Here is a 12509-nt window from a genome sequence, read left to right on the forward strand (position 1 = left end):
GCGGGGGGTGTCTCTGAATGAGTCATCTCAGGAGTGCTATGCCCCATTCATGCGTTATGGCACAAGGCAAGGGTCATCTCGATCACAGTCTGCCCAGTCTTTCAGGCTTGCATGGTGCTCAACTAGTGGCTGTCTCAGGCTAGCTCCTTGTCCAGGCCCCATGACACTGGTCTGATGGTCATATTGGGCTTGTTCCTCACCTGGTCTGCACAAGTGGCCCAATGTGTGGGCCGGTCTCAGGCTCTCCCACCCTGAGCCCTTCTAGTCTCTAGCTTGCTCTAGCTTCTGGGAGCCATCACAGCCTGTGCAGTGCCAGACTAGTGGTCATCTCTGGCTCAGTTTTTTTTTTCAGGGAATGTTAGGCTGCTAATCATTCAGATGTTCACAGGTCAGAACACTGAGCATAGATATAGCCTATCTCCTTTCTGCCACCTGTTGAGAACATGTGACACAGAAGCCACACCTGCAATGCTCCTAGGTGATGGGTAATCTTTTTAATAAAGCTACTTTCTGGTGATTTACAGGTTGGTTTTCTTCTACACCTTCTAGTAAGGTTTAATAATACTTATTCTCTAACACCCAGAAACTTCAACAATGATCATGGAGCTTCGAGATTGATCATGGGGTATTTTCTGTTCTCAAAACACCCACTATCTTAGGCTGTAATGATTCCATAATCCTTCATCTTCTACCACCGTTGTACAACTTAATATTTTGTTCTAAGATAGACCCACAACAGGACTTCTTTGTTGCTCACTAGTGAATGATGTACACTGTATAATCCCTACATACTATAACAAGTACTACATGTCTTGCACCATAATTTCATTGTAACAACATTCCAACAGAGGTACCTTCCCTTGATAGTTCCACTTTTATATTTTTAGTACTTTAATTTTAATTTTTTAAATTTAATTTTTAAAGTGCTAGGGATCAAGTCCAAGTCCTTGTACATGATATGTAAATGCCCTACCACTAAGCTGCACCTCTGTTAATTATTCAGTTTTTTAACACACCATTGTTACTTATAGCAAATTCCATAATTTTATTGAGAAATTGGCAGTTTCTATTGGCAGATGGTCATTATACATAGTAATAGGACTCATAAAGATATTATTATACAAATATACCATTTACATTTATTATATTCAACCTCATTTTCCACACTACCCCTTCCCATTGGTCTTCATTGTTAAACCAAGTGTATTTGCTACTACTCTCATGGCATATAGATACAAATCATTTTGTGAGTCTATGTAAAATCAACAATACACAAATGAAAGAAATCATGTGATGTCTGTCTTTTTGTGTCTGACTTACTTTGCTCAATGTGATGATCTCCAGGTGCCTCTATTCTTCTGCAAAGAACATAATTTTGCTTTTCTTGCCTGAAAATATTCAGTTTCATGTGTATATCACATTTTCTGTATCTATTCATCTGTTCACAAACCTTAAGCTAGTGACACTTCTTAGCTATTATGAAGTGTTTCAATTGAGATATATATATATATATTTATATATATATAAGTGTCTCTATGGTCTATTGACTTGGAATCCTTCAAGTATATACCTAGACATGATATAGTTGAATCATATAATAATTTCATGTTTTTATTATTTACATAATAGTTATATTTTTTTTAATTTTTGAGGAACCATAATATTGTTTTCCACAGTGCATGAACTAATAATTTACAATGCCACCAGCACTGTAATAAAGGTGCGTTGTTATTCAACTCCTTTCCAGGATTTCTTGTGACTTGTTTTCTTAATGAAAACCATTCTGACCAGAGTAAGATAGACTCTCAATATATATTTAGCTTGAATTTCTCTGACTAAAGATCTTGAACATTTTTTTCACGTGTTTATCGGCCATTTGTATTTCCTCTTTGGTACTGCCAAATCATTTAACTAGCCAACATATAAATCTAGTTGTTTGCTTTTTTATTTTTATCTATTTATTTTGCGGTTTTTTTGTTGTTGTTGTTTGCTTTCTTAATAGTTAGTAATTGTTTATTTAGTTCTAGTCTTTGATCAACTGCCCAATGTAAAGTTATTGAATATCTTTCTATAATTCTATGGGCTGTCGCTTGACTCATTTCTTTTGGTGAACAGAGGATTTTTTTTAACTTTATATAATCACATTAGTTAATTCTTGGTTTTATTTTCTGTATGCTTTATGCCCTTTCTAGAAAGGTCCTGTCTATACCTATTTCTTGAAGCATTTACCCCAGTTTTATGTGTTTATCTTATATTCTGTTACTTTGTCAAAATATCTATAAGTTCTAAGAATTTTCTGGCACAGCTACTTCTGACAAATAGCAATACAGCCTTTCCAAATAGGATACTCTCATTTATTTATTTCTTATTTGATTCCCTTTGCTATTTTATTTCTCTAGATAAGACTTCAAGCATCGTTCTGATTAATAGTGGGAAAAATCAATACCTTTAGTTTAATGATGTCCATAGGCTTGTGAACTGTAGTTTTTATTCTATTAATGTATATTTTCTCTTCTTAATTTCTTCAAGGTTTTTAACAATAAGAGGTGATAGACTTTGTTAAATTCCTATTTTATTTTAATTTTTTATTTTTTAGAATTTCTTGTCTATATACAATTAAATATAACCATATTTATATCCCATCTTATTCCTCCAATTCCTCCCATATCCTTCTCAACATATCCTTCCTCCCTAATTCATATTCTGTTCTTATAATGCAAGTCCAATTAATGTTGTCCATATGTGCATGGGTGTTGGCCTATACCCCACAGTGTGGAAATGCTACAATTGACCATATCTTTTTAAAAGACTGATTCTTCCTCCTCCACCAGCTACCCACTGCCAATATAACTCCATAGTAAGAGGAAAACATGTATCCCAAATATGCCAAGATTAGGGCTCTCCTGATCTTGTGCATGTCTAATGCAGGTAAACCAGAGTTTCTAGAGTTCATGAGTGTGGCACACATATCATGTCCAGAAGGCAGTTTTTCAGCACTCTTACCATCCTCCGGCATCTTATATTCTTTTTGACTCCTCCTCTTCAACGTTTCCTGAGCTTTAGTATTTGTAGGAGTAGTAACGACATAGTTGTCCTGTTCGTGGCTGAACACTCAGTCTCCTTTTGTCATAACTTTGACCAGTCATACATCTCTACATTGACTGATGTCTACTGTAAAAATAAATTTCTCTGACAAAGCCTGAGAGCAGCTTAGGTCTATGGATATAAATATAAATATATGATATAATTATATACACTTTGACAGCATGGCCATATAGCACAATAACAAATCTGGTTATAAAGCCTATGACTTTTCTAGAAATTAGATTATCAATGCCCTTTTCCACATCTATTGAAATGGTTTTGTGATGTTTATCCTTGTGCTTATTTAGGTGACAATACATTTTCTGTTTTGTGTATGTCAAGACATCATTGCAATTCTAGAATTAAACCAATTTCATTATGGTAAATAATCTTTTTGAATATTTTTACTTTGATTTGCTCACATCTGATAAGAATTTTTGCCTTAGGGCTATGGAGATGGCTCAGTGGTTAAACACACTTCTTAATTTGCAGAGGATCCAGTTTTATTCCCAGCACCCACATGGTTCCTTGCAAATATAAAATTCCGGGAGCTCCAACAGGCACACACACATATTGCAGATATATGCATATAGGCAAAACATCCATAAGTATAAAGTAAAATAAATAACTCCTTAAAATTAAATTTAAAAACATGTGCTGAAAAACTTTATATCTATGTTCACCAGGAAAATTGGTCTGTAGTTTTCCTTTTTTGTTGTGTCTTTATGCCATTTTGGTATTGGAGATGCTGTATCTGAAATGACTGGTGTTTTCTGTTCTATTCTGTTTTAAGGAATGATTTGAGGAACATTCCTTAAATATCAGAAGAATTCAACAATACAACCATCAGTACCTGGAGATTTTTTGGGGGGAGGAGCATTCCATTCTCATTCATCTACTTCTCTTACATTTAGCATGTTTATTATGATTTTTAAAAGTCATAATAGAACTGGAAGGTGGTGGCACATCCCTTTAATCCAAGCACTAAGAAGGCAGAAGCAGGTGGATCTCTGAGTTCAAGGACAGCCTGGTCTACAAAGTGAGCTCTAGGACAGCCACGGCTACACAGAGAAACCCTGTCTCGAAAAACCAAAACAACAACAAATTAAAAAGTCATAATGATCCTCTTTGTTTCATTAGTTTCTATTGTGAATCCTCTATTCGCATCACTGATTTTGTTGATTTGGATTCTCTTCTTTCTCTCTTTTAGTTTGGCTAAGATTTTTTTCAATTTTGTTTGTCTCAATAAAGAAAAAAATCTTTGTTTCACATATTCTTTTGGGAGATTTTAATTTTAAATATTCTTTTGGATTTTATCTCTTTTAAACTCATTAAAATCCATCATTTTGTAATTGGAAACATTTGGGGGGCTCATAATGACCTAGGTTTTCACATTTCTAGTATTTCTGTTGGCATTTTGTACATCTAAAGTAGCTGAGTGGTTTAAAAGTTTATGACTGCTTTCTTTCCGATGACATATTTGATATATTTGAGATAGAATTTTGGGGGAAAATAAAAGAACAAGGATAATATAGTGTGGACTAAGATATCAGTAACTAAAAACAGGACTAAAAGTAAAATAAGCTATGACTATGGATTAATATTTCCTCAACAGAGAAAATAGAGGAAGGAATGTAAATAGAAATAGGCAGTTGACATACTGTTAAGGTAAACAGAGTTTAGAGATTTCTAAAAACATAATAAACCTCTAGTTAACACTAAAAAGAAAAACACAGGATGTGAAGAAGAGATAATGAGAAGAAACTATATAGATTGTTGGTAAGAGAAAAAACAATAGAATAGGTACAGAAACAGAGGAAACAACCATCAATAGCTGAACAATATATAAAACTAAAGCAAAGGAATTCTGATATATTTATAGCTTATTAAAGATTATTTATTATGCTTTGTTTGGGCTTTTTTCTTTTTTTGGTCTTACTGGTCTTCTGCTTGTATAAATATGTTTCCCAACTGTGTGTTTTCAGTGTGTGTGTGTGTGTGTGTGTGTGTGTGTGTGTGTGTGTGTGTGTGTGCGCGCGCGCGCGCGTGCATGCGTGCGTGCGCGTTGGGGTTTCTTTTAGAGGGTTGTTTAGGTTTTCGGTTTGTTTACTTGCCTGCTTGTTTTTTTCTTGAAAGAAAGGAAGAAAGGGTATGGAATTGGGTGTGTGGGGAGGTGGAGAGAATCTGGGAAAGTTGGTAGAAAAGAAACTATGATCTGAATATATTGTACAACATTTTTTTCCATACAAAACATTTTTGAAAACACTAAAAATCCCCCCAGAATAGCCAAAGGTACACAGAGAAACTCTGTCTCAGAAAAAGAAGGAGAAGAAGAAGAAGAAGAAGAAGAAGAAGAAGAAGAAGAAGAAGAAGAAGAAGAAGAAGAAGAAGAAGAAGAAGAAGAAGAAAACTGGAAGCCAGTGTAACATGAAAATTAGATACAAATATTGTCGAATCAATATCTCTTCTTTGCTGGCATGGATATTGGATCACTCTTCTCTATGAAATGCCTTATGAAACAAACTCGAGCTGGTAGCATCTCCAAATCAAACCTGCTAGACTACAATAGTGTATATAGTGTCTCAATGCAATTTGTTTGCTGTTTGTTTTTCTCTTATATATTACATTCTGACCAGAGTTTCTCCTCTCTCCTCTCATCCCAGTTCCTCACCACCACCAGCATCCCTCTCCTTAAGATCCACTCCTCCATTTCCCTTCAGAAAAGGGCAGGCCTCCCAGGAATCTCAACCAAACATGCCATAACAAGGTGCACTACCACCAATCAAAGAGCATGCACAGACTGGATCTAGGCCTACTACACAGTTGTAGCATATGTCCAGCTTGGTATTCACTCCCCCTAACAAGAGGAGTGGGAGATGTCTCTAACATGGACTCTGTTGCTTGCTTTTGGACCACTTTCCCTTAGCTGTTCTGCTTTGTCAGGCCTCAGTGGAAGAGAATGTGCTTAGCCCTGGTGCAATTTGATTTACCAGGGTAGACTGGTGTGGGGTGTCCCATTTCTGAGAAGGGGAGAGCACAAAAGAGGAAGAGAGTGGAAGGGTTGGACCAGGAGAAGAGGACAGAGTGGTCTGTGATCTGGATGTAAAGTGAATAAATATTTTTTTAAAAGACTAGCCACAAACCCTCATATCAGGGCTGGACAAGGTAGTCCAGTAGGAGGAAAAGGGTTCTAAAAACAAGCGAAAGATTCAGAGACATCCTCTGCTCCCAATGTTAAAAGTCCCATAAGAACACCAAGCTACACAATCATAGCACATATGCAGAGGGCCTTGGTCAGTTCCATGACTGTCATTTCAGTCTCTGTGAGCCTTGATGAGGCCAGGTTCGTTTAATCTGTGGGTTTTCATGTGTTGTGTCCTTGACCCATCTGGCTCCTATAATCCTTTCTCCCTGTCTTCCACAAGATTCCCCAAGCTCTGGATAATGATTGGCTGTGGGTTACAGCATCTGTTCCCATCATCTGCTGGGTGAAGCCTCAGTCTGATGATGATTATGCTAGGTTCCTATCTATAAGCATAGCAGAATATCATTAGAAATAATTTCATTGACTTTTTAAAAGTCAGTGCAGTTTTAATAGATTACTAATTGGGGTGAATTTCTTCCCAGGCATCAGTAGGTGTCAGGCCTCCCTTAGGAGTTTCCAGACTTCAGTGTGGAGTACTGCTCTATAGACTCCAAACCACATGCTATTTTCCAAGTGTAATGAATTGTTCACCTTCCCCTATGTTAATTTCAATGTCCAAAGCCCTCATGTGGTCATGCCCAAACTTAATTTTCCACATAAAACTATTAAACACATTTTATTAAAATGAAATTCACTTATACAGTTTCAAAACTTTTGTAAAACCATACCACATGTGACTTGGTGAAAAAAAAAGGAGGGGTACAGATTCAAAGATTATGAGAAATAGAACTTTTCTATGAAACAGAAACCTAAAAGTGATTGTTCATCATTTAAAGAACCAGATGAAAATGTACATTGCTAGGTCAGTGGTTCTTCACTTATGGGTCACAACTTCTTTGTGGCTGCCTAAAACCATAAAAAACCCCACAATTATTTACATTATAATTTATAACAATAACAAGTTTAGAGTTATATAGTTGGAGTAAAAATTATTTTATTTTTGTAGGTCATCCACAATATGAAGAACTGTACTATAGGGTCACAGAATTAGGAAAACTGAAAACCACTACATTAGGGGATGCCTATACTTTCCTTTACATATGTTGTTTTCTCTTTAAAAATTTATTTATTCATTTTACATCCTGGGTGTATCCCCATCCCTCCTCACTTGCCAGTCCCTCCCTCTCTTTCTCTCCCACATCCCCCTCCCCTATTCCTTAGAAGAGGGGAGCCCCCTTTCCCATCTACCCTGGCTCACCAAGTCTTATCAGGACTCAGTGTGACCTCTTCCTCTGTGGCCTGGGAAGGCAGTTCTGGCAGTGAGCAGTGGTTGAAAAGATGGAGAGAGAGTCCATGTCATAGAGAGCTTGCACTCCCCTTACTAGAGGACACACATGAATCCTGAGCTAGCCCTCAGCTACATTTTGTAGGGGCCTAGGTCCAGTCCATGCAAGCTCCTTGGTTGGTGCTTCAGTCTTAACAGGGCCCTCTGGGCCCTGGTTATTTGTCTCTGTTGGGCTTCTTGTGAAGCTCTTGTCATCTCCAGGTCCTTTTCTCCATCCCCCCACTTTTTCTCAAAGTTCCCTACATATCTGCCAATGTTTGGTGCTGCTGGGTGGAGCCACTCAGAGGACAAGTCTTGACTCCTGTCTGCAAGTATAGCAAAGTATCGTTAATAATGTCAGAGGGTGGGTCTAAGCTTGAACCAGGCATTGGATAGACCTTCCTTTAATCTCAGCTATATCTGCTCTATTTTTTACCTTGCACATCTTGTAGGCAGGGTGAATTTTGGGTTGAAATTTTTGTGCATGGGTTGGTGTTCCCCACTCTCTATTACTTGTTTAGTTTGAGGGTGTCATCTTCAGTCTCTATGCCCCCTACTACTAGGAATCTCTGCTGGAGTCCCTTTCATAACCCCCTGGGACCCTACCAAGAGGCAGGTCTCCAGCTTGTCATGGAGATGCCCTTGCCCACAGGGATTTTTCTCTTCAGGCCTTTTGTCCTCCCACCCCAGCTCTCCCAAGGTCTGATGTACACCCTCATACCTCTCTGTGTTCCTTCTCGTACTTTGTTCCCTCTCTCCAGACACTATTCTATTTCTCCTTCCTACTGAGGTTTAATCATTCTCCCCTGTATCCTCCTTGTTATTTATCTTCTTCGGGTCTGTGCATTGTAGTGTCCCTATCCTGTACTATATGGCTAAAATCCACTTATACGAGAGTACATACCATGTGTGTATTTCTGTGTCTGGGCTACCTCACTCGGGTTGATCATTTCTAGTTCCATCCATTTGCCTGCAAATATAATGATTTCTTTGTTTTCAATAGCTGAGTAGTATTCAATTATGTAAATGTATCACAGTTTCTTTTTTTTTCCAAAACAATTTTTTTATTAATTTATTCTTGTTACATCTCAATGTTTATCCCATCCCTTGTATCCTCCCATTCTTCCCTCCCTCCCATTTTCCCCTTACTCCCCTCCCCTATGACTGTGCCTGAGGGGGACTTCCTCCCCCTTTATATGCTCATAGGGTATCAAGTCTCTTCTTGGTAGCCTGCTATCCTTCCTCTGAGTGCCACCAGATCTCCCCCTCCAGAGGACATGTTCAAATACGAGGCACCAGAGTACGTGTGAAAGTTAGACCCCACTCTCCACTCAACTGTGGAGAATATCCTGTCCATTGGCTAGATCTGGGTAGGGGTTTGAAGTTTACGGCCTGTATTGTCCTTGGCTGTTGCCATGGTTTGAGCAGGACCCCTGGGCCCAAATCTGCCTATCATAATGTTCTTCTTGTAGGTTTCTAGGACCCTCTGTATCCTTCTACTTTGCTATTCTCCCTGCTTCTCTCATTTAGAGTCCCAATAGGATGTCCTCCCCTCTGTCCTAGTTTCCTGGTAAGTGAAGGCTTTCATGGGACATGCCCCTTGGGCTAGTATGCAGATACAAGTGAGTATATGCCATTTGAGTCTTTCTGCTTCTGGGCTAACTCACTCATTATGATCATTTCTAGCTCAATCCATTTGTCCACAAATTTTGGGAATTCCTTGTTTTTAATAGCTGAGTAGTATTCCATAGTGTAAATGTACCACAGTTTCTCAATCCATTCTTCTACTGCAGGACACTTAGGCTGTTTCCATGATCTGGCTATTATGATTGAGGCTGCTATGAACATGGTTGGGCAAATTTTCTTGTGTGCTGGAGCATCTTCTGTGTATATTCCAAGGAGTGGAATAGCTGGGTCTTGAGGAAGCCCTTCAGTTGAGGGGAATCTAGGTTGTTTCCAGATTCTGACTATTACAAATAAAGCTGCTAAGAACATAGTTAAGCAAATATCCTTGTTGTATGATGGGTCATGTTTTAGGTATATGCCCAGGAGTTGTATAGCTGAGTCTTGAGATAAAACTATTTGCATTTTTCTAAGAAAGTGCTAGATTGATATCCAAAGTGGTTGTACAAGTTAGCACTTGCACCAGCACTCCACTTCTCCAGCTGCCTATTTCTCAGTGTCTCTAGTCTTAACTTGAGTGAGTTTGCTCTACCTAGTTGTGGTTCAGATCAGCTAACATGTACTGTATGCATGGCTGTTGTGCTCTTAGAAGACAGGGGCAGATTTTGGTGTTTGGAAATGCAGTAGAACTGCGCTTTCTCCTCCTTATCCTCATTCTGACAGGGTGATTTGATTGCAGTTTCTATCCAAAACTGTTCCCGCTTTGTTTCAACTTTTCTAGGTAGTGACGCTACACAGCCAGCAGTGGATCATTTCCCAATATCTGCTTCATGTAAGTTATGCTCTTCCTAATTATTCGTTTTACACTTTTGCTTCTACAGATTTCTCCTTTTCTCTTTTGATTTCAGGATGGGGAGGTGGAGCCAGGTTTCTCCTCCCTTGCTTGGGTTAAAGCCCACTGTCTCCCTTATAAAACTAGAATTTAGTATTTCTGTATTTCATTAAGTCATTCATACAAAGTCCAGTTATTCTTGCAATCCTTCATGGCCTTTCTTCCAGGCTTCACCACTTTTTCGAGTCACAAATCACACTTTTGCTTTAATAATCATGGAGATGTAAGAGTCCTGGTGATCCCTATTTCCCTCACTCCTTTATTCTATCCATACTTTATTTAGAAGGAAATGGAGGCGAAAATATTTTAAGTAGCTTTCTCTGATGACAGTAAGTCAATTTGTAGAACTGGGATAAGTCTTCTCTTTACATTTCTAGAGATGGAATTAGATCTCAAGATAATTTAATTGAAAGTTGAAAGGTCACAACTATAATAGTCTGTCATATACATTTTTTCTAGTTCTATACTACTCAAATTTCAGTAGTATGATAATTATGTATCAAAATGCTATATTTTTTTCTCTATTTGTCTCCTTCTCAAATTAGATTTTCTCATATTCTTATGTTATAAGAAACATTTTGTAGTAGCTGCTTACTAAGAAATTCTGTGAATATAAAAATGAAGGTGTGAACAATCAGAATGTCTAGCATCAAATAACATGACAACAAATGTTGGAGAATATGTGATTCATTGCTCACTGTTTCTGGCAAAGCACATTCATATAGCCATTATAGAAATAAGTGAGATTATTACTGAAACAATAAAAAATAGAATTACCATATGAACCATCTATACTACTCTTAATCATATGTTCACTCAAAGGTTTTCACAGATATATACATACCCATGTTTATCAGTGCTCTATTCACAATTACCAAGAAATGTAACCAACCCAAATGTGCACCAACAGATGATTAATAATAAAAAAGAGAGAAGGACATAGTATTTAGCTGTGAAGAAAAGAAATCATGAAATTTGCAGGAAAATGGATGGATCCAGAAAGTATAATATTAAGTGAAGTGACCAAAACTCAGAAAGAAAGGAAGAACATGGTGTCCTTCACATGAGAACCCTAGAGTATAATGTATACATGTATACATGTATATATGTGACTAGGTATGAGTAAAGCATAAAAATCTAAAAATGAGACCAGGTGACAACAATACTAGGTGATAAGGAAGGATGGGGATGAGCAGAGGGATACATGGGATATGAAAGAGGAAAAAAATATATGGGAAGGGAAGGTACCAGTGGATAACAGGGATACCAAGGAGGTTGGGGAGTAAGGGAGAAAGAGAACACTTGGTTCAAAAATATCATGATGGTATCCAGCACATTATATGCTGATTTACAAAAAAAAAAAAATTTAAGATGATGACGTAGCTCGGGATAAAAAACCTTGCATCTAAGTCTGATGACCTGAGTTCAATTCCTGGAACACTAATTGAAGGAGAAAACCAGCCTTTGAAGTTTTTCTTCTCACCTCCACATGTGCACTGTGGCAATACTTGAGATATGCTTTAAATCGGCTGTTCTCAACCTGTAGGTTAAAACCCCTTTGGGAGTCACATATCAGATATCATGCATATCAGATATTTATACTATGATTCATAGCAGTAGCAAAATTAAGGTTATGAAGTAAAACAAAATAATTTTATTGTTGGGGGTCACCACAACATTAAAAATTTGCCACATTAGGAAGGTTGAGAACGACTGCCATAAATAGTGCACTGCTTATGTGAGATGCAAATCAGACTGAAAGTCCTGTAGTTTATCTGGAAGTCAGGGAAAAAGATTAAAAAGTTTTTTTATAAAGAAAAGAAATGAAGAACACGATTTTGAGAAACTTGAGAGCATTGAAATTGATGAATGAAGCTGGGCAATGGTGGCACATGCCTTTAATCCCAGCACTCAGGAGGCAGAGGCAGGGGGATCTCTGTGAGTTTGAGGCCACCCTGTTCAACTGAGTGATTCCAGGACAGCCATGTATACATAGAGAAACCTGTCACAGAAAAAAAAAAGAGAAAAGAAAAAAGAAGAATTCTATGAACTTTTCAGTGAGTGTAGAAACAGAACATAGAAAAATGTTGCAGTTTATTACAGTGTAGAGCCTCTTTACTTTAGTACTTTAGAAGATAAAAGAAAAATTATTCTATTTTTCATCGTATTTGGCTACCAAACTACAGCTTTTTAGGCTGAGACTTGCCCAATGTCTGCCCCTAGTATTTGTTTGTGTTATCAATACACCTTGGTTTTATTTCAAACTTCATTACACAATCATCATTTTTCTAATTCTCTCAAGTTTCTGCCTGATTTGATCATTCTCTTCTCTCTAGCTGTTTCCATAATTCCTTATATGTAAGAACTCTATGGTATTCCTGAGGACAAAACATTCAACTCGTAGTTACTTTCTGGCTCCTCTTTTCCGGGATGTTTCACAG

At 37.6% G+C, this 12509-nt stretch overlaps 1 non-coding gene across 1 annotated transcript; it reads right to left on the reverse strand.

Moving 5' to 3' along the window:
* Positions 1-354: 354 nt before the first annotated feature.
* On the reverse strand, positions 355-485 carry LOC127186065 (small nucleolar RNA SNORA17). Its single transcript, XR_007830317.1, has one exon. It is a non-coding gene; the product is annotated as a small nucleolar RNA SNORA17 (small nucleolar RNA).
* Positions 486-12509: the final 12024 nt, after the last annotated feature.

Source organism: Acomys russatus, chromosome X, assembly GCF_903995435.1.
Source record: "Acomys russatus chromosome X, mAcoRus1.1, whole genome shotgun sequence".
NCBI classification, from domain to species: Eukaryota; Metazoa; Chordata; class Mammalia; order Rodentia; family Muridae; genus Acomys; species Acomys russatus.